Here is a 23,737-nt window from a genome sequence, read left to right as displayed (position 1 = left end):
TGACAACAGATATACATGTCTTTTGCAGTCGTAAGCACATTGCCAGATCCACTCTCTCTCTTCGCCTATCTTGCAGACAAGTTTGATTCACTGTGTTTTCATCCGACATTTAGCTGATAACATTGATGCCACAAAATCTGATTTGAATAAATAAACAAAAAAAAAACAAACAACAAAAACCAGTACATTAATTTATAAGGGCATCGGCATAGATAACTCAAAGCACCATCGTGTGCTCTCTAGCACACTCAAAATGAATCTTCAGCACTTGCTTGCTGGGGTCATTTACAGTATCTCATGGCCACTGTATAGACATCATGTCCACATGAATGCAATTATGCAAGAAAGCATGGTGTGCAATGCAATTTTTCATACACCATCAAGCCATAAAAATAATAATTAATTAATTCTATATTTTTTCGTACACAAAATTTAATACTTTTTCGATCATCATATTATTTTTCGTACATAAAACAATCTTCTGTGAAGATTTACTTTTGCCAATGTGATAAAAAAAGTACGGCCCTTTAAATTTTACAGCCTAGAAAAAGAGATAAAATCATTGTTTTAGCTGCATTTTTATTTTTTATTTATCCATTATTTTTATTTCATTTTGTTAAAACTGAAGACAGGTTCCCATTTCAAACAGATTCAAAAATATACCAAAGTTTGATTTAGGTGCATCAAATGACCAGGGTATTGTTTTGCTAAGCAAGTTATGAGTAATGACTAACTTTGGGCATGTTCTTAACTTTGGCACAAGCGGTCAATTCATTTTCAACTGGTTGAGATATTCTGAAGGAGTGTGTCACCAAACATGAATCCAGGCGGGGTAAGTAATACATGTATGTTAATTTTGCTCATTGTTCTTTTACTTGTGCCATCAATATCATGTTACGACTCCAGTGTCTTAATCTACGCAACAAGAAATAGCAAAACAAACTAGTTTTGCATAACTGAAAATAATTTATTTCTCAAAATACAGAAGTGAAAGAATTAAATTAACTTACAGCATGGTGAATGAATTCTTGTTTCCTAAAAGACCTTTCAATTCCAATAATTCCAAGAAATCCGAAAAATGCCCCTTCTGTGTTGAAGTTTCAAATGTACAGAAAGATTTCCAAAGAATTCACCAATTATAAGTGTGTAGAAAGCCCGTTGCTCAGCTTACTCAGAAAGGGCAACTGTTTTGTTAACTGAGAATCTATTCACATTCATTTTATTGACCTTCTTCGTCTTTTGTATCAGCAAGAAAGTATAATGATTGATGTATCTGTTCTGTTGCTGTCATTACAATATATACTGCTTTTCATCAACAGCTGGACAGCGTTGTTAATAAGCGCTCTTGATTACGTCAGTCGGTGTAACAAAGCGAAGCGCGCATTTGAAATTGAGTTCAGAAGCCATTTAAGTTTATTTATCCAGTAAAAATAATAATATCTCAATAGAGGAAGACGCAAAGACCACAGACCATTTGGCAATTAATCTTATTGGCTCAATATAGTAATGCAGTAAAAAAACTATAAAAACCTAGTTACTTTTAATCATAAATGCAAAAGTCATTGACTCTGTGAGTTCGAGTTATATATACCAGTAGTTAATATCTTCAAAGATCTTGGTCTGTTCATGCTTGGGCATGTCTTCATTATTAAGTTTCTTCAAACACCTGCCAAAGGGAGAGACTTTTATCCCACCATCACCTAAATGCACTGAACCACCAAACAAAAGGCGGAAAATTGGACCTGGATGGCCCAGAAAAGACAAAGGTGAAACCCATCACTTGTCTGTTACCACTACATAAGGTGCGACAATGCAGCTCCATTGGAAAGTCTTTCCAGTGACGAAGAATGTGAATGGTTTGAGGGTTTTGAGCTGGAAGACTTGTAAAACTCTTAAGAATTATGAATGTTTCATTGCATCATGTTTTTGTATTTGTTTTGTGCATTCGTTCAACGTTGGATCACAAATTATGTCCTTGAAAATAACATGCTATGTTTATAATACAAAAATATTTTTATATACACGTTGCTTTGTTGTTCTCTCTCTCTCTCTCTTAAAATCATTTGCCCTTTTTCCAACTGGCTTCAGAACAAGTATCAGTAAATTAATATTTTTCTTGAGCTAATAGACTTGTCGTACACATTTTCAATACCCCATGGGTAGCCTCATTTCCCTATGTAGAGCCTCCTTAATTTGATCTGTAGAGGTGAATCTGGTCTTCAATCCAGTATTTACTGGAAAAGACCAAGCTAAAGGTCAAGCGTATTTAATTAGCATGTATATTACCTCTGCATAGCCATGTGGCACAGTGACAATGGATCTCATAATTACAACCAAAACGATTTATTTATTCAGGTTTTAATTGCCAATGGAATATAATAGTGCCCTTGTAGTGTTTACATAAAGAATAACACAACTGACAGGTAACTGAACAATAAAGATTATTTTCTTATTTCTCTCTCTCTATCTCTCTCTCTCTCATAATAACAACAGATTTTTCTTGAGTTGAGGAGAATGAGACAGATTATGTACGTTAGTTTTGTACCTTAGGTTGTCAAGTGTCGCGTGTTCCACAGGCCTTGTCAGGTATGATCCCTTTATTTTTCGTACACGGTAATTACCACAAAATGATAATTATTTATTTTACATATAATTTTTCGTACATTGAAATTAATAATTATTTTTTCGTGTACGAAAAATAACATGAAATATAGTACTTTTTCTTAATGATCTCCAACACCAACATGATACATGGAGAAATTAAAAATCATGTGAGGTGTATTATATGTTAATTTTTCACTCGTGATTCAACAATTTTACCTTTAGAATGCTGTTTCTACTGTTGTTTCACTTAAATGTATCACCCATTGTTTTCTTCAAGTCTAACTCAAGGATAATCACTCTTCATGTGTAGCTACAAACCCTTCGTCACATATTCAGATCTTACAGGACACGTAATTCATATCTCACATACGTAAGAATCAGATCACACAAGCCTCTCAGTTAAACACGTCAAAAACCTGCAAAAGAAACAGATATATGCTTTTAGTTACCAGAAAACATTTTCTGGAGAAATACTTTGGTCATTATCTATTAGTATGCTGTCATATCACCACAAAATGCACATAAAGTGCCAGCAGACCTTGGTCTGTGCAATTTGTTAAGAGTAATCAGTAGAACAAACAACACAGACCTTGATCTCCATGCGCATTATTCCAAAGCAGATCAAGATCTTTGTTGTTTGGATTTTGATTCGATTTATAAGCTCATACAGACAGTAAATTCATTTCTATCTCATTTTATTCTTTTAAATGCTCAGTATTTAAACCAATATCATTCAATAACTACAACCAGAGGTCTCGCTAGGATTTTAAAACTAGGAGTCCAGGACTCCCATTCAATAACTACAAAAATATTCTTTTTACCTATCTCACAAAGTACATGTTAAGGGTAGTACAAAATTCTTTGTCATGACCTTTAACCTGGAACTGCACATTATGGACACACACACACACACACACACACACACACACACATCACATACATTAAAACTAACATGGCTTTTAAAGTGTTGGTATAAAGCAATTTGATATACCAACACTACTGGTGTATCAAATTGTGATCCACCCATGGTGTAATAATATGCATATATAAACATTCTTCCAACTGTGTGCTGATGATTCTAGATCAATGATGAATTTCCACTCATTAATCATTAGTGACATATGAAAATAATAAAAAGTATCAATAATACCCGTTTTCTAAATGAATTTAATATGGTACACAATTTCATTGCCTTCCTTCCTGCTTTCTGCCACCACCACCCCATCTCAAGTGCTAATGCATAAGGAACAAAATATGCAGAAATCTGGAGCATGAGAGAAAAAGAATTTGGGCTGGATGAAAACCTTGAAACTGAACTTGCAATAAGTAAGCTACAAGAATACTGTTCGTTGTAATGGTATGTGCAGAGCTGCCAACCCTCCCCGACTCGCAATTAGTGAAAAGTGGGATAAAAATGAGTGACCTTTGAATGCAATTATATGATGACACTCCATCCACTTCAATGGTCAGTACTGCATTATATGAAAATCCCACAATAAAAATAAAACACATTATTTACACTGATTACCTGTACAGTGTACTACTTTATTTACAGCCAAATTTACCGATATACACAAACTTCAAGCTATTTGTCATATGATATGATGCTGTGGAAGTCTTGAACTTCCTCAATCAGGCTATGGTAAAATTGTTTTCAAAATAGTTCAGGCTTCTTGCCTGCTGGTTAATCTTCGTGACTAAAACTGTTGCAAATTTTAAAGAGGCAATAAAGTTTGTCTTATTTTTCCTCACTATACAAAATAATCTTTCACTGTCAATGTTGCTGATCTCCAACTGAGAAAGGCAGGTTATGTTCAGCAAGAAAGCTCACAAACAATGCTTCAGCACTGGCAGCATGAAGGACTCGAGTAGGTGGCTTAAAGTACTCCAAAACTTAAATCTGCTGGGGGTGCTATAGCAGTGTGCTTTTTCACATTGTTATGCCACATGCCCACAAGGGCTTGGATTGTTGCCTACAATTTATCTGTCATACATACACTATATAATATTATTACTACATGGTACATGTATGACAGCTAACTTATAAGCAACAATACTAGCCCTTGTGCACATTCCCAATTGTAAAATTTGCGGTACACTACTGTGTGAAAAGCATAATGTTTGATGGCTGAATGCAGGCCAAATTTTGGAGTACTCCAATCTATACAACTTCAACTTTTGTGGAATAACTATCTTTTTCCTTGGAGATGAAAACATTTTAACTGCAGTGTAGCTTAATTATGAAATGGTATTAATCCAGAAGATGAAACGTCGAATGGTGAACAATTAGGTGTCGGCGCATGCGTGGAAAACTAACTCAAGCAAATCATGACATATGCTAATCTTTGAATCTAAAAAATAACAACACTCGAAAAAGCTGTCATGTACTTTCACAACCTATATAAGCTTTTAGCAACCAATGTGATTCCTCACATCATCCCTGCCACCATGCCCAATGCTAAAATTTGTGGCACACTGTGTGCAAAAAGCATGATGTATATTGGTATTTGCAAAGGAGTCTGATGTTTTATCAATAAAGTATGGCAAAATCTCTGACAACATGAAATCACCTTATCGGTAATATAAATGAACACAAGGAGTGCAACAATGACCACAACCCTCTGCTTGACTCAACATTTCTCACGCATCTTTTATTGCTTCAGAACTGCAAGAAGACTGAAAGACTACACATATACATTCAAAAGACAGTGACATACCAATGCATAACTCTCAAAAGACCATCACATGAATCCAATCTGGCGAATTAACCTATATTTTCACCATTACGGTCACAAACCATTTCTATTAAAATCCACCAGATGGAAGTAGCCCATTCTACCAGTTTCTACAATGCATTAAATATGCGTTAGGGTCTAATAACCGTACTGAATACAGTGCAGAATTTGTGTTATCTTTTAATACTAGCTTAATTTAAAAAAGCGGTATCAATAGATTAGTTGAATTTACTCAGAATAATGAATGCATCATGAAAATGTTATTTACAGTATTATATTAATACTATTTTCAAAAATTGTAAATAAAATGCTCTCACTCTGCACATACATACACATCCTGTGGTATTTGATGGCTGAATGCATGGCCAATTTTTGGTATATTCCACACTAAACTTTACTTTTTGTGCAATACATTTCTTTTCCTCTGGTGGTGAAGACATTTTCAAGACTTGATTCTGAACGGATATTCAAATTAGTGTTGGTGGCACATATGTGGAGAAAAATTCCAGTTAGGCCCCAGTTTCTTTCAAAAGCATTTGTAAAACTACTTTATATATATATATATATATATATATATATATATATATATATATATATATATTGATTAAAATATGCTAAAATGCTTGCAACCGGTCCAACTGTATGAATCAGCTATAGTACTATTAATATCATGACCAGCAGAACTGGACCATTTCGGCAACTGCAGATATCACGACTACTACTTAATGGGAAAATTTAAAATAATTGAGTATTGGGGAATTAGTAATTATTTTACATGCAGAATGAATCCGTAAATCACTGAAGAAAGTCATGAAATTCATGCCAAAATCTTGAGGGTTGGCAGCTATGTATGTGTATACTGTCCTTGAGATTTATAAACAATGTTTATATAACCAGTGATACAAAGTTGCAATAGACTGTTGACATTATACAGTAAATTTCTTGGTTACAAGGCACACGTACTGTAGTGTATTTAATGCTATATACTTGTTGTTTCTTTAACCTAATATAATGTTCTAAAAATCAATTATTGTTAATTAAATATGAAAATGTCTAAAGGCTGCCTCTCTCTCTCCCTCTCTCTAGGCAGCAATAGCATAATACAGGCAAAAATCCATGAATGGATGAGCTTTGAGAATTTTCACGTTTGTCATACAATGATGTCTCTGGACCTATGAATGAATTAAATCACACCATCAGAGAGAGAGAGAGAGAGAGAGAGAGAGAGAAAATTTATGGTCAGTAGTAATGTTAATTAAAGCAGAATAATGACCTAGATAAACTGTAAATGTATTAAATATTTTAATTACCTCTTGATAGTTCATCATTTTGCTTAGTTTCTATGCCACACTTATTTCCATGTGCCATTATGTGAATGGCTGAGCATTCAGTGTGTGTAGTGCTCTACTTTCTTCATTAAAACAATCTTTCATGTTTAAATCATATTTAATCAATGTGAATAATAATTTAATAATAATTTAAACTCAAAAAAAAGAAAACAATCAACTTATCAATATGCAAAGGTGATCATAAATCACCACAAAAGGTACAGAACTACACGTTGTAGTGGACACACTCGACAGGGATATGATGAGTTCATTACACAGTTACCTGTAGTCAATTTTAAGTCTATTCAGATGGAAAATTTGTGTATTTGTATGTAGCATAAATAAAATATATGCATAGTATTCACATTGTATCAATGGTATACCACTCTTTGTATAATATTTTCATTAAAGGAAACTTGTCAAACCTCATTTCCATTTAATGATTTTATTTTTACATCTCGTGGTATCTCACTGATACAGCATACACAAACACACACACACACACACACACACACACATATATATATATATATATATATATATATCCACATCCCTAAGTATGGTTAAATCATTCTTTTGGGAAAAATACATATTAAGATACTGATCTAACATTATTAAAGGAATTATTCTGATATCACACAAACTGTGTTTGATAGAAATCAATTCATATATTGTGTTAATGCACCATAGCAGTACTCAAAGAAAAGTTGTTTTGGATACAGGCGCAGGACAGGTGACTTAAATAAATTCACAAGCCCCAAATGAAATTCGACAAGCCCAAAATTTCGTATTTTTTAATACTGTCACACAACGTTGCAATAGCTACAATTTTAATATAAATTCAATATGGTTCAAAGGGGTTTGAAGGTAGGTGTGTGTGTGTGTGTTAGATTTTCAATGTAACTTTAAAAAGTTTCAGTCATATTGCTATGCAGTGTGACAGTTTATAGTGATGTCTAGCACTAGGGCATCACGCAAAAGACATGAAGCACAATGTCCCACCCTCTCGCATGATCCTTACACCAGGCGAACCAGTCCTAATACTAACCCTCTAATGATGAATGCCTATCAAGGCAGCTGTTAGCACCATTTTTGTTAGCTTTTGATATGACTCGGCCAGGGTTCGAACCCACAACCTCCCATTTCCGAGGTGGATGCTCTAACCACTAGGCCACCCGCAACCATCCCATCCATAAAAGGTTTTAAGTTGCCTGAGGAAACTTGGATCATGCTGATGAAATGTGTAAATGTATTTTTATGCTGCTAATGTATCTGCCATTCTAAATCAGATCACCTCTGTGAAACTGGGATCTGATTTTAATCAAACTGAAGCTTGGTGTATCATGCTAAAAACATGATTTTGTACTTCTAAACCCCCTGACATGGCTGTGTTTCAGAACAACACAATTTTCAGTAATCTTTAAAATAAAAAAACAAAAGCGAAACAAAAACTACCAGTTTCAGTAAATGCCCATTACATGTAGCATGTATAAACAGTAAACAGTTATACTTGGAGCTGATGTAAAACAATCCCTTGGGCAGTTTATATTGTGGCAATTAAAGACAAAGAGGTCAGGTATAAACCATCATTTCACATATTACTCAACTGGCAGACAATAACAACTAAGGTGTGTTAAAGGCTGCGGTGGGTGAGCCAATTGTGGTAATTTGCATAGGTAGGATCAGGAAGTGAAACAACCCATTATAGGTAATCAACCTTATCCTGGATGCATGTACAAGAGCAGAAGTTATTACAATTGCCCTGAATGAGAAAGTTTAAGCCATATGTATTATATTTTTGACAAGTTTGTGAACAGCAGCAACGTTTCTTTGAAGTCAGATATTAATGCCTATGTAAAAAGCATGATCATTTCTGTTGTCAGAATAGTGTTAAGTGCAATTCATTTTTGAAGAAGATTTAGGAAGCAATTAACTACCAACAAATCCCAACAAAAAACTTAAGATTTCTTGGTTGATGGAGTTTATATTGTGATGCACGCCAGAGAAGAAATGAAAATAAGAGCAGGTGGGTGGGTTATTAATTCTTTCCACATACTGCAAATAACACATCAACTTAATTTTGACAAGGATTTACTCAGAGAATCCAGCAGAGAAGTTTGAACCAGCACCATCCAGTCCTTAGTGAGTGTAGTGATGAACATTAATGACACATGCATTACCTTCAAACCCTTATTGAATTTATATTCGAATTGTAGCTATGGCAAAGTTGTGTGACAATATTAAGAAAAGGGTAAATTTGGGGCATGTAGAAATTGGAGTCCAGGCTTGTGGCATTTCAGTCAGGCTTGTGAATTTATTTAGATCACCAGACTGGGGCCTGTTTCTAAATTTTTTTGAACACTGGGAGGTGTAATAATTTCGAAAGGATGTTAGTTGCTTTTCAATGTAAACTTATAAAAAATGTTGACATTTAGAGGAAGTTGTGCTACTGGCATCCTTACTGGCTACAGCATTACGTCTGTAAACAACTGCTAGACAAAGCATGTCCATAATTAATCGGAAAATCAAGTTTTAATTGTTTGCCATGATAATATAGAGCCTGTGATAATTCAGTGTTGGAGTATACTTAGCAAAATTTCCAGTCAACAAAATAAATGTTTTGTATGACATCAGGCAGAAATGAATGGGTAACATACAAATGTCATAAAACAAATACTACTCGTAATACACAATACTACTTGTAATGCACAATACTACCTGAGATACTTAATTCTACTTGTGTATCACAATGTCATTTTCATCAACTTCTGAGACATAACATTCCGACACCAAACTGATTTTCAAAATTTGCAAAAACTGTTGGTTTTCAATGTACAGAGAGGTTTGTATTTTTTTCAGTCAATTTAACGCCAATGATGCATTATGATGTCAATTATAGTGCAAGTCACAGGTCATGTAGGCATGCAACACCGACTTCATTTGGATTCATATACATCCATATTCTTTTGGTTCAGGTCATTATGTAGATGCCTCGAGAGGTGCATATGGCAAAATCAATGTTAAAGTACATAGACATTTTTGCACGAAATGAACTTAAACGTGTGATCCAGTACAATCTGGATGTAATGTCTCATTCTGTGATGTCACAATGAAAACTACACATAATGATAAACAAATTCGTATGACCCTATATTGTGATGATTCTACTCGACATGCTCTTATTTTAACCCAAGTTTAGTACATTTACTAGCTACGATGTCGTAGCCTCAACTTGATTTGTTGTGGTTGAGGCTACGAACTGATCCCATATCATGTAATGGAGCAAAAGAAATCATCACTAAAGTCAGAAAAACAAACAGCGTAGAAATCAACTACATAAGTATAATCATGTTGTGAAAGAAGTTTGGCTTATTTTGAATTTATTAAGCCCTTATACGATAAAATAAATTGGCATGGTTACACTAACCTCATTCTGTCCGCCATGACAGATAACACGAGACTCTCACCGTTACCTCTTTTCTACGTAAAGCTTGCCAGATCATATTTGGATATTCTACGCTATATTATTATGAATCAAGTGCGAATAATCGCTTCTTGGTGGAATTTCAAAGTTGCAGATAAACCGTATTTACTTTTAATGCGCAGAATTTTTTACCCAAACAGCGCCAAATTTTTACTACGATTTGTTTACATTTCCAAATAAGGCGTCAATGTCCTTATATGGTACACAAACAAACGAGGCTGAGAACGGAAGTAATCATTATTTGAAATAATATGGCGGATGATCTAAACGAAAATATTGGCTAAAAAAGGTAAACGAGATTTTACAACTATTTCTACAATGATTTTCGATACTTCCTGTATTAAATAAGAGGACTACTCAATTTATTAGATTATATGCAAGGAATATGTTTAAAGTGTTATTATTAGGCTAAAAGAGTGCCGGGTGTGAATCACACCTGGCTTGCTCTATTAACACGTATATGCTCATGTTAGTACCCTGTCCACGAGGAACGAGTAAGAGTACTAATATTAGTACTATACATGTACATGACCAACATTGTAAACGTCCATAGTGATAGATAATTTTCCTCTGGCTATTTCTTGGTGACAGTTAGTGCACAACATTCAATAATCTGGACTGAACTGACTTTGGTTAAAGATAATTAGTTTTAAATTTTAAATGAACACTTTATATTTAATTTAAAATAAGTAAATCGCATACATAAACGATGTGACTTGAACTATAAACATATGCATGGGTCACGGATTAAAAGGGTCCAAAACCCGCTGACTTCACTGAAATACACAACATTCCATGATTTTTGCGCTTTTCTAGTATCAATTTGGTGTGTTTCTTGGTACGTTTGTTGTGACATAGGCGCCCAGGATACATGTCGACCGACAAGCTTAGTGTAAGCAACGAATTATATGTACAGTTTGGGATATGTGCTTGGCAGTAATGACTCAAACTTACTAATCAAATATATCTTGCCAATACACTATTAAAAAACGCAGATTTCTTCCTCATTTCTGTTTGAACAGATCTTTTAGACTGATTAGTCGTGTTTTCTGAAGTAGAACAGGAAATGACTAACAACGCAGAACGGTTGCCTTCAATTTTGTCAATCGGAATGTCCTCGGTTATTCTATCGGAAAAGCATATGAGTTTGCAGTGCGTTGGCGCAGTAATTTACAGCATGGGCGACCGCACATATGGCCGGACACTTGCACGCGCCCTCCCCCCCCCCCCCAAAAAAAATATGTTATGGAATACATCCGTAAAACATAATAGATGACCACTACATGTTTGCCCCCCCCCAAAAAAAAAAAATCTGCGGGCGCCCCTGATTTACAGAAAATAAAACCTTTTCCGCACGTAAAAGAAACCCTATATTTTATACCAACTTAGCTATTTCTATAACTGGATTGCCTATAGGGTTTAATGCCAAGTTACGAATGGATCAAACTCTTTTTAAAAATTCACAAGTTCCGGTTTATTTTAATTTAACGACTATGGTGCAGTGCGGAACATATTTTTTAAAATAAATAATATGCCAGCTGAATAACTGCGATGGAAAGGCCAAAAATTATCCGATCGTGCGACGTTGAAAACCACCTCTATTATTTACAGCACAAGGATTCACCTACAAATTAGGAACTAAAAAGAAAAATTAGTCTGGTTCTCTGCTGCATGCTTGGAACCACAGGGGTTCGTTACAAAGAAAATTTGGACTATCCATCATTGAATCAAGGGATGTGGGTTCTAACCTGTACTGTAATAATATAAAACAACAGACACCAGTCCGCACACCTCGGTAGTTCCAACACTGTTTGTTTACCCTAACTGGGTCTGCTAATTTACAACTTAAGCCAGTAGTAATCAAGAATAGTTCAATTTTTAAAATTGTTCGACACACTTCGTTCAGTCTGTGACATAATGGAAAAAATGCAATAATTGTTCGCCGATTTTGACGTCTGGACAGAAGTCGTTTTGCATTCGGATAGCATTGGATTTCACCATTTACCGAAAGGCAATATTTGAACAACCGTTGGCATGTATAGATGTAGTGTTTGGCATATATAATCTCGAAATGTTGCATATATATTCCATATATTTAAAAACAAATGTATTAATGTTGTTGTTTTTTTTGTATTATGCATGAGTTAGTTATTACCGTTTTCTGAGTCTGATGTTGTAATCGGTAACAAAGTTAAGAAAAAGAGAAAATTTATGTTTACTTCAATGTCAGTTTTACAAACAAATCATAATTTTGAATGACATTTTAAACCATAAAAGAATGATTTATGTTCATCAGAGTTATGGTGTTGAAAAGAGCCGCACTGGTTGTTTATATTTATACTACGTGGATAATACATTTCCTTAAATGAAAGATGTATACAATTACATTTTGTTGGGAAGTATAGCTGTATGTATGCATTGATGCAAACAGCAATATAAAAACTGCTGTCCCTAATGGAGAAAAAAAAACACCCTTAAAATTCTACACAGTTTACACAAAAAACTAACTGAAAGGGAAATAAAATAGACACATATAAAGGAATAACATTGGCTTCAACAAATTTATTTGGGACACACACACATACACCCCCTCCCCATTTAATGTGTACATTCAAGAGCTTTACTCAACTTAGATTTGAAAACAATACAAAAGGATGACAATGAAATTAAATGTACAAAATTGTTACTGTACACACGCATATATTATAGCTGATTATAACAAAACATTACATAATGAGTGAAGTGCAATTAAAAACAACTTTATTTTTGCATATATGTCGTGAATTACTAGGTGTTATTAAGCGCCTCTCGGTACTTTATCCGAAAACAATGTGGCAGCAGCCGGGCAAAGTGTCATCATGGTATATTTTTAGTACAAAGTAGATTTCAGTACAAGTGCCATTTAGAGACTAGGACTAAGATGCAGTATTGTTCTATGTAAACATTTATACGTTTTAAATAATATATTCATTTGTATGATTCTAAAAGAGAATATTAAATACGTTTTTCTGGGTTACAAGTTCAAGTAGGTTATGGAGTGGGTCCTTATGTTGACATTTAAAGATCACATTTTCATATGCATTTATAATAGAAATGTGGGATATTTTTGTACACTTTTTAATATCACTTTCCTTAATTAAAGGATGATAGTTCTTTCTTGATGCAAATATGATTTTTGACCCAAAACCAGCTGCAGCTATGACAATATGTTTCATCATCGGCTGCTGCAGTTAATGGTGTTAACGCTAATAATACCACACTGGTACCAGCAGTGAGCGCGGATACCGAGTACACAATAACATCAACGAGAACTGCATGTATTCGGTATTTTTTTTATATCTTCGTTGTATATTTGTCAAAGATGGTTTTTAGCGCTGTTTGCAATTCACGTACTTGATCATATCTAAATTTCTGAACTCTTAACTCTGTCAATGCCATTATACTTTACACATTAACCAACTGAGGCGTTTCAGCAACTAATTCCAGACACCACCAGTAGGATGCTGCGGTTAATTTCTTATCAGCTGCTTCCAATATAAATGTTTCTTCATCTCCGCTATTTAACACAATAGACTCACTTATCGGTTGAATGACGCCAGGGATATGTAGTGTATATACTAATTTTTCAGTGCTGAACACAGTCTGTACACACCAGTAACTTCCGAGGTATGTTTTATAGTATTATTTTGCTGTGAGTCTGTGACCATGCTGAGAATCCCGAAGACACTGTGTATATGTTATTGGTGATCTGTTTGTGAGGAATTTTAATCCGATTCATTTTGATAAACGATATCAGGAATTCCACTTATGACATATTCTAGTGTTTGTTTAAATCGTTTCAATGCTTGTCTTTATATCAGAGTTTCACGTCAGCAGTCAACGGGGTGCCAAAGAATTCCTATGCGGTTTCATTAATTTTTCTAAACTTTCTACGAAGAGTCGTGAACATATTTACATGAATGTCGTACTTGGCTCACAGCGTGGATAATTTACCATCTACGTTGTCCACATATTTCTTCCTCGTGGCATCTTCGTTGGATGTTGAAACTCATAGCACGACTATTTCCGTTCATGCTGAGTTCACCTGCCATTGTGTCACCAGTTTTCTTTAAACGATTAGCAACACTTCTTGCAATTTCATTTCTGATAACCGCGACTGATATACTTGAGTCTCGGATCTTATCGTCGCTGGTAAACACATGGATGATATCCATGGTAGCACCGAGAACTCTACAAACTATATCATTCCATTTGATATTACTCGTTTTTAAAATGCCATATTTATCCTGAAAAGCAACAACATCATCTTCGTCAACTCCAGCCAGGTTCAAACTATCAGCGAGTTCGTCTTTAGTCGCGTAATTTGACAGATCTATTTCGTCGAATTTTTTTAATGCTCTATGTAGTATCACCACAGGATCTTCCGTAAATATCTGCCATTATTTTCTTTGTTCTCGATCTAAATCAATGATTTCTCAAACTGTTGGTTTGTATAATTATATATGACTTTGTGAGGTGGCAATGTTGATTTTGATTCAGCATCGAATACAGCATTTGATTCACGGCCACATATTAGTGGATCGGTTAATGTTTGTGTTGGTAATGTTGAATACCAGATTGGCAATCTGTGCCCGACTTTGTGCGCAGAGACATAGTGCATAAATTCCTGCAGTGGAGCTAACCCATATGAATTGAAATAAACAATTCCACGTGGATCAATTGCGTATGCTACCCAATGAGTTCAACCCCAGTGGAATTATCGAGATTATTAATACCAGTCTCGGTGTTGTTTCGTCGTTGCGGTAACTGATCGCGCATAAAAACACATCTAAAATGTTTTATTTTTAGTTGCTTAGCAGCATCAAGTAAATCAAAATTCGACAACGGTGAAATCAACGAAGTGTTCCTGGAAGTCTCAGACGTTTTCCTCGATGAGTTCCTGAAAGTCTTAAGCTCTTTCCCGTCGCTTTTTTTAAATGCCATTCCATCAGCGGTTCAAGCAGCACATAACGTGGACGCTTTTTCAATGGCTTGAGCTTCAGCGGCTATCAGCGCTGGTATTGCCGCAAAAAGTAGAAATATACTGCCTGTCTTAGCAGTATCTTTGATGGCACCGGCGGAAAGTTCAAGTCGTATTCCAGTTTTGGATTGTTTGGCTTTATTTAAATGTTTAAGTTGATGTTCTGTCTACGACATCTTGTTTTCACCGCCTGTAATCTGACTGTGCTTTAGCGTTATTGTGGTTCCTGTTTTTTTATAATGATGCGGGTTGTAGTTTTTTAATCTGACCAGGAGTCAGACTGACACCAACATGATGATATGGTGACATTTATGATTATACTATATTTTTAAATCACATATTTTCAATTGGTGCATCAATGACACTTATTGGACTACCAACGCCTTCAAGTAACATTGCCTTGTCGCTGAGTATAACAGCGATTGCTCTGTAGTTAATGCCACCTGGATTTACTCTAGCCCTGGAGTGTATGTCAACAACAGATTGTCTGAATAAATCTAAATATTCCAGTGAAATATAATAGATTGGATACAGTGTTGTAAAATCCAGCTGTGAGATTTTTAAACCGGTATCTACATTTTGATCACGTCCCATATACAACACTCGATGATACACGTGCGCAACACTATTATTTTCAAAATTCAGGATTATGTCCTCGGATGGTTCTTGATGTCCGTTTATTCGTAAAGAAACTTCATTAACTCCAAGGTTGTTATATATTACGTGACTGAGAGTTTGACTGTTTAACCGATCAACAGTTTGCAGCGCAATAAACACGTGCCTTGGTGCAGAAACACCTTGCTGACTTGCTACTTGCCATGTAAAAATCTCAGCAACATTACCTTGAATACTGTATATGGACACTGTGTGCCATGACAGCAATGACTTACCGCCTGTGTTCATAAAAGAAAGTAATCGTTGTTCTTCAGCAATCGATGGAGTCATTACTGGCATCCACAGTGAAAGTTTATGTAGATTTACCTTACCATCAGCAACTCCATCAGCACGCCAAATAGCATCATTGTTGTTACCTTTTTGTACAATTACTTTTGTGTGTTTCGCTCCAAAAATAACTTTTCTGACGTTTCTGCAAAATCCAAAGATATGTGACAGTGGAATCGCACATGAAAATCTTCTGCGGTCACCTTTCTACACATTTTTTTTACGTGTAGTAAATCCAAGGTTGTAATTGTTGTTGGTGCTCTGTAACCTCAAAATTCAGCAGCTGGTCTATGTATGGCTCCAACTGGTTGTGGGTCAGTCGCAGTATTTCGTGGTACTCGTACTTGAAGAAATTGTCTGTTATCAGGATGATTAGAGTTATCTTTGGTAAACATCATTGACGGACCAATTGATCTTGTATAATCGTCAGAGTATCTTGCTAACCCTACTATTGTTGTGGCAACATCAACGTCCTTTTGAACTGTCTCGATGTTTTTTTCTTCCATCAATCATATATGTGGCATTGTCAAATAATGCCATAATACCATTATTAACAAAACCAACTATAGCCTTAGCCCCGTAAGTTATGCTGAGAGCAACATCTGTTACAAGCCCACCTTCTACTTCATTGAAAGCCTGGGAGAGTAGAAAATATCTACTTGTATCATGCACTTGTAATTAAATTCTTCCTCACGCGTTATGTAAATGTGCGTCATAGGAATTAGACATAATTGTGAATGGATTCAACTTTGTGAACTGGTACGTCCATGTCGAATGCTGTATCGGCTGTGCGACTGAACATCTTACTGTGTTACAGTTTTTTCAAATGGTTATCGCGCTGACCTACGATGACTACTTCGGGAAACTCTGCTTCCTGAAATAAAACTTGTGTTTATTTCTTCGCTAGGTACTTGATTTGCCAGATCTAATAGTTTTTTTTATTTATATATTTGCGGCTTGATTTAGTATTTTACTGACATCCGCGGGCATGGTTTCCGTTGATGGTAATTTCACTTGTTGTGGTTTGACTTTTGATCTGCATATTAATCGTGCTATTCTGTCTTTGATTACCTTAGAACGTTTTACTAGCAACGTTACGTATTTGCACCAGGAGCTCTTTCCCGAATAACGTTGATGGCTTTCATTGATAATTGTTTTGCGATTGGTGCTGCCTTGGGAGCCATTTTTCTAAATAATCCCTGAATAACATTACCGAGTCCATCTCCGTAATACGCTTTATAAACGGGTAATCATGAGTTTACTACTCTGACCATCACGGGTCTGTGGTGATCGTTGTTGTGTATGATCATCTCATTTGTTATTCATTTATCTAACTAGTCACTATAGTAGCTGTCCACGATTTCATCAATAAGTTCTCAATGTCTATGATACCGTCTTGAAATAATCGTTGGCAAATATCAGTTGCTTCATTGATTATTTCCGGAGAATTATTACTGGATAAGAACTTCTATTCGTTGCACGTCATCGAGGATGTTGTTAGGACAAATAACAAGACCACTTCCTGTATTAAAACCGCTACCAGTAGCACCGGTGTCAGGTACATCCACAGGGGCTCGTTACAAAAAAAATCAAGGGATGGGGGTTCTAACCTGTAACAATATAACACAAGGGAAGACACCAGTCCACACCCCTTGGTAGTTTAAACACTGCTAGTTTATCCTAATTTGCGTCTGCTGATTTCCAGCTTAGGCCAGTCGTAATCAAGAATAGTACGATTTTCAAAACAGCTCAACACACTTCGTTCAATTTGTGACATAATGGAGAAAATGCAATAATTGTTCGCCGATTTGGACGTTCGGACAACAGCTGTCTAGAAGTGCCGTCTTGTATTCAGATAGTCTTGGATTTCAGTATTGACCGAAAGGTAAGATCTGAACAATTCGTGTGTGCAGTTCAGCGCTAAATACAAGCAGACAATAGCAAAGAAAGAAATGGGCAATTTGATTGTGTCATTGTAAAATTAGATTAGTAGCGTTGATACTGTTAATTATCTAACTGTTAAATGGTGTTGAATATTTTATGCGTACTACAGACCTTCAATATCTGAAAGATATTCTTTTTTTGCAACAACCACCTTGAAGACTTTTTCTGCTTTACAGTAGTATTTAAAATGATTAATTTGTATAAAAAATGGCATTTACCCATCATACAACATCCAATGTGAAGTACATGTCTATGGGGCAATAGTAAAATTCACTGTAGATATTTTTTTAATATCTTCCTACTATTCATGTTATGCAACATCTCCCATCTAGGTCATACAAGAGCTTGGAATAACACCCATAAGTGTGAAATATGTCTATGGAGCAATAGTAAAATTCACTGTAGGCATTTAATATCTTCCTATTAGTATGCAACATCTTCCATATCGGTCTCTCCTACCTTGAAAATAGACCTTTTAGAACTAAATTTTAAAAAAAGGTATGCCAGCATAATGCAACAACTTGGAATAAACACTATAGGCAGTGAAAAATAACCCTATGGGGCAAGAGTGATAGTCCCTTGATAGTTTTAATATGTTCCAAACATTAATTTTATGCTACATCTCCCCTCAAGATCTTTCTTATCTTTAAATCAATCTTTCCAGGGCTAAATTCCAAAATGTTGCATGCAAGCATCACTCAACAACTGGGAGTAACACCAATATGTTCTGTGGGACAATAGTATCGAGATCCTTAGACCTTTGATATCTTCTAAATATTCTTTTTCTGCAACAACTCCCTTGAAGACCTTTCCTACCATTACAATGGTTTTAACATTATTAAATTTCCCAACACGGTGTTCATGCATTGTGCAGCAACTTAGAATAACCCTCATAACTGTGTGTTAATGGCAAATATACCTTTAGAATTTTAATATCTTCCAAATATTCATTTTATGCAAGAACTCCCCTCAAGACCTCTCTAAACATTAAACTGGTCTATTTTAGGACTTAATTCCATTATGGCACAAAAGCATAATGCTACAAAACTTGGAATCCCCCCCACCCATAACTGTGAAATATAACTCTACAAGGCAATTTTGAAAATCCCTTTAGATTTTTCAATATCTTCCATATATTCTTTCTCTGAATCAAATCCCTTGAATACCTCTCTTACCTTTAAAATTGTCTTTAAATGATTAAATTTCCAAAAATGGCATGCAGGCATCTTTAGTATATTCCAGATAAAACGGCTCTCTTTAGGACATCAGGCAACAGTTTTTAGTAGGTTTCATATAGGTAAAACTTTGCATTGGTCCAATTAGATCTTTCCTACATTCAAACTATTCCATTAGGATTAAAGTCAGAAAATTTCCTCAAGACAACATTGGACAGATTTTCAAATGACTGTCATTACTGTGAAATTTTTCCCTACCCTCAGATATAAAGTTTCCTCATTGACTATCTCTTTTGCAAATAGTTCTGTACAACATTCAAACAAAATGTTTTGATTCAGTCTGATCCAGCAACACAAAATAAACTTATTACAAATATAATACAATGAAATACATTAGTGGTTCAATAAATAAATCAATCAATCACTTAATCACTCAAAATTTAAATATATTATTTCATTAAATATTTTTACCAACACATTTAAAGCACATATATTTTTTCAAACGTATTTCAAATACAAATATTTTTGTGAAACATTTCAAGTACAATCATTAAAAAGAATGCCATTTAAAAGAAAAATAAGATTAAATACAGATTTTAAATAAATATATAATTTTTTGAAAACTATCGATTAATTTGGAATTCCAAGGTGTTGTTCAATTTCTCGAGAAATGACTATTCCAAATTGGTCCAACGATCATGCGACTTCTCAAGAAAAAACGCGACAATTTGGAATTCTTGAGAAATTGCCTATTCCAAGTTGAAGCCCAATACGTGTTTTCTATTCCGTACCAAGATCGGGATGTTAATTTAAGTAATTTTCCAAACTAAAGCCTGTAAAAGGAAAACAATTCTATCAAAAGAACGTTGTCTCTATATTTTTCACTTGCAACTAGGACAAACTCTTAAAAGTTTCTTCTCATTAAAATTTTACTTTTATTACTTGCCATTCAAACTAATGTGCAGTCTATTTCTAGACTGGTACAAATTCTTCTCTTAAAATTGGGACCACGAGACCTTAGGTGGCGCTATACAGTTTCGCATTTTGCATAGGGTTAGGAATTTAAAGAAAAAGAATGTCCCCGGCTTTCCTCACTGGTTATACTGGCTATTTAAAAAAGACCTTGCATATCTTAGGTATAATGCAAAGAACCTTTAATTCCCTTTATTTTGGTGTATGATTGATGGGTGTACTATGGGTTATAGAGTATACAGCTTGGCCTTACTTCAAATGTGCACCTTTCAAAAAAGTGCTAGCTCTACTTGGTCATTTTCACTTCCTGAACTTCAGAGGTCAATTGTATAAAAAAGAGCCCATAACTTTTTTTACATTTTATATATTTGGTAATTCATTCATTGCACTTTCAGAAGCTGGTATTGTCTAGTCTGGCAAAATTCATTTTCCCTATTTTAATAGCTGTTATGTATAGTGTACTTTAGACTAATTCAGACTGATTTTTTAACACAAGGGAGCAGTCATTTTAGTTAGCAGTGTGCTTAAATCATGTAAAATTTCCAAAAGTACAATATCCAAAAGAAATATCATCCACATTACATTAATGTAGCATAGAGGCATGCAAACATTCTCTCCACTGTGCATGTTTTAAATGCAAACTACTTCACCTTACATACGTCACTCTCTCAAAAGTACATATTATCTGGTGAGCGCCACCATAAAGAAGATGTAGGTATTATTTTTTTATGATTTAATTATGTTTATATGGCTGAAACATTTAAGTCGCAAGCATCAAAACAATCCTTATGAATATATCTCCTGCCTTTTTCCCCACAGAACAGTATTTATGAGTGTCAGAGTCTCTAACAAGTCCAGCCTACCCCCCCCCATGATAAAAGTGAGCTATTTTAAGAATGCACATTACATTTTGTAAACATAGCAACCAATGTTATGCTGAATGATAGGAACATGAAACTAGCCAGAATTATTTCTGAGATATCAACAATGAATTTTACAATTAGAAAAGGGAGGTAACTCATCAGCTTCATAAAGGTCAAAGGTCAAAGTGTAAAATATTTGCCTATTGTTTAATAAGGAAGAAGCGAATTCACTTTCTCATCATTTATTTTTTTATTTCATTGCAAATAAATGAAAAGAAACATTTTCACCATATATTTCTGTCACTTATTGCAACAGTTTTAAATTTAAGTTGACTCTATTCCTATATTCTAAGTCTTCTAATTTCCCCATAATTAAGGTCACTACTCACACAAACATACCTCATGGCAAATTATGTAAGCAAGAGAAAAATGATCATAATTAGCTTATTTTCATGCTTAAATGCAATATGAATGTACCATTTTATTCAGAACATCATACATAATTATATGAAAATAAAAAAAAATAATTGCAAACATTTTTTTATTTTCTTTAAGGTGGCGCTATACAGTTTCGCATTTTGCATAGGGTTAGGAATTTAAAGAAAAAGAATGTCCCTGGCTTTCCTCACTGGTTATACTGGCTATTTAAAAAAGACCTTGTATATCTTAGGTATAATGCAAAGAACCTTTAATTCCCTTTATTTTGGTGTATGATTGATGGGTGTACTATGGGTTATAGAGTATACAGCTTGGCCTTACTTCAAATGTGCACCTTTCAAAAAAGTGCTAGCTCTACTTGGTCATTTTCACTTCCTGAACTTCAGAGGTCAATTGTATAAAAAAGAGCCCATAACTTTTTTTACATTTTATATATTTGGTAATTCATTCATTGCACTTTCAGAAGCTGGTATTGTCTAGTCTGGCAAAATTCATTTTCCCTATTTTAATAGCTGTTATGTATAGTGTACTTTAGACTAATTCAGACTGATTTTTTAACACAAGGGAGCAGTCATTTTAGTTAGCAGTGTGCTTAAATCATGTAAAATTTCCAAAAGTACAATATCCAAAAGAAATATCATCCACATTACATTAATGTAGCATAGAGGCATGCAAACATTCTCTCCACTGTGCATGTTTTAAATGCAAACTACTTCACCTTACATACGTCACTCTCTCAAAAGTACATATTATCTGGTGAGTGCCACCTTAAACATGGAGGCGGAAGGAGACAAGTTTTAATCGGAACCTTTTGGTCTTTTTTGTCATAGTATATGAGGTGAGCTCGGCCCTAGGCTAAGCACCAAGCACATCAATCTGATGCGAGGAAAGCGGTGTTCCGATCACAACCGTCCTTGTCGCAAGCACATGGGAAGAGGAATTGGTTTGTGTACAAATTTTACAATTTTTGAAATGGCGTTAAAGTTAATAATTGAGCATAACTTTGGGGATTAATCCAATTGATCACGTTTGTATTTATCTGTCTTACTCGGATTTTTCTTCTTTATGGAAGCTGAGTCTGCCGTGAAACAAAATTAACACGGTGCTGGCTTTCGGTATTTATCATGCTGCATTTTCTTGGTAACTTATTTTTGTAATCTTTTAGGTTTCGGAAATGGTTATTGGAAACCGAGATTTTTACGCGTAAAATTGCCAGATTTGGAATTTGCAAAAAGCAAACCATGTCCTAAAAATCAGACCGACAAATCGGTGTTGATACTGATTGACTTTTAGTGGGTCAGATAGTAGTCCTACATGTAAGACATAACAGTGTTATTAACATGTTGATTTTGTTTAGGTGCTGTCTTACTATCCAAATAATGGCCTTGTATAGTGTGTTCCGATGTCATTGACATCGGAATGAGTAGTCAAAGTTTCAGGAATATCTCACATCTGGCAGCATATATCGACACTCCTCCACTAATTTATGTGTAATTAATATACTGTGCTGTCTTTATCCTGGCGTAATGAAAATTTGACACTAGCAAATGGACGCCTTTTCATGTTCCATTGATATACATTTAAATTTGTCGCAATGCGACGGTAGTCGAGGTAAGTTTAAGTAGGTTCATGTGGCGAATATGTTTCTTGACTGAAACGAAACGTTGCTTTACAGTTCCAGTAGGCATATTATGTTTATTTATTTCGTTAAAGAATAATATTTCCACTTAACCCGATTTTGGCATTCCCTTCTTTCATCGCTTTCCAGTCAACTGAAATGTAGGCCAAAGAAACAGGTCCATTTCTTTTGTGAGAATTTGAATTTATTAGAGAAAAGACATCAGAGTAAGTAAAGTCTGACTAAAACATTATTACCTTTTTTTGTAGAAAAGCACCATTTTTTTAGTTGCCAGTTGTATGAGATATTCCTGAAAATTTGACTTTCATTACAGTGTTAGTCGATATCAAAACACACTACACGGCACTGTTAGTTAGGCAGTAAGACCCTGATGCCCAAAACATAAATATCAGCATCAGGTCTTACACATAGGACTGGGTCAGATAGCACCCATTCATTTAATCTACAGAATTATTTAGATTATCAAATACAGTAAACTACAATACACTTGTTTGAAAACATTGACTCGCCCAAGCAAATATAGCAACTTTGTTAGAAAAACAAACTTCAATTTGATTTAAAATTCCAAGAAGTCGACAGTATATCTCGACCGC

General features: G+C 34.9%; 2 protein-coding genes across 3 annotated transcripts in view; one reads left to right on the top strand and one right to left on the bottom strand.

The window, feature by feature from the left end:
- The window catches only part of LOC149792584 (uncharacterized), a 92,665-nt gene extending 81,449 nt beyond the window's left edge, over positions 1-11,216 (bottom strand). Inside the window, exons 1-2 of the mRNA XM_089971211.1 lie at positions 11,106-11,216; positions 2,821-3,020 (exon numbers count right to left, since the gene is read on the bottom strand). The gene's annotated coding sequence lies outside the window, so the exon portion shown is untranslated. The remainder of the gene's footprint in view (positions 1-2,820; positions 3,021-11,105) is intronic.
- Positions 11,217-11,911: 695 nt separating this feature from the next.
- Positions 11,912-23,737, top strand: part of LOC149792583 (uncharacterized) — a 47,766-nt gene continuing 35,940 nt past the window's right edge. The window contains exon 1 of one of the 2 annotated variants that reach the window (XM_089971210.1): positions 11,912-12,162. The gene's annotated coding sequence lies outside the window, so the exon portion shown is untranslated. Of the gene's footprint in view, positions 12,163-22,335; positions 22,449-23,737 lie in introns of those variants that run through there. The other variant, XM_089971209.1, reaches the window with a different exon arrangement.

The sequence above is a fragment of the Sinohyriopsis cumingii genome, chromosome 9 (assembly GCF_028554795.1).
Source record: "Sinohyriopsis cumingii isolate HCF-2022 chromosome 9, ASM2855479v2, whole genome shotgun sequence".
Lineage (NCBI taxonomy): Eukaryota > Metazoa > Mollusca > Bivalvia > Unionida > Unionidae > Sinohyriopsis > Sinohyriopsis cumingii.
This window is presented reverse-complemented; position numbering and strand designations above follow the sequence as displayed.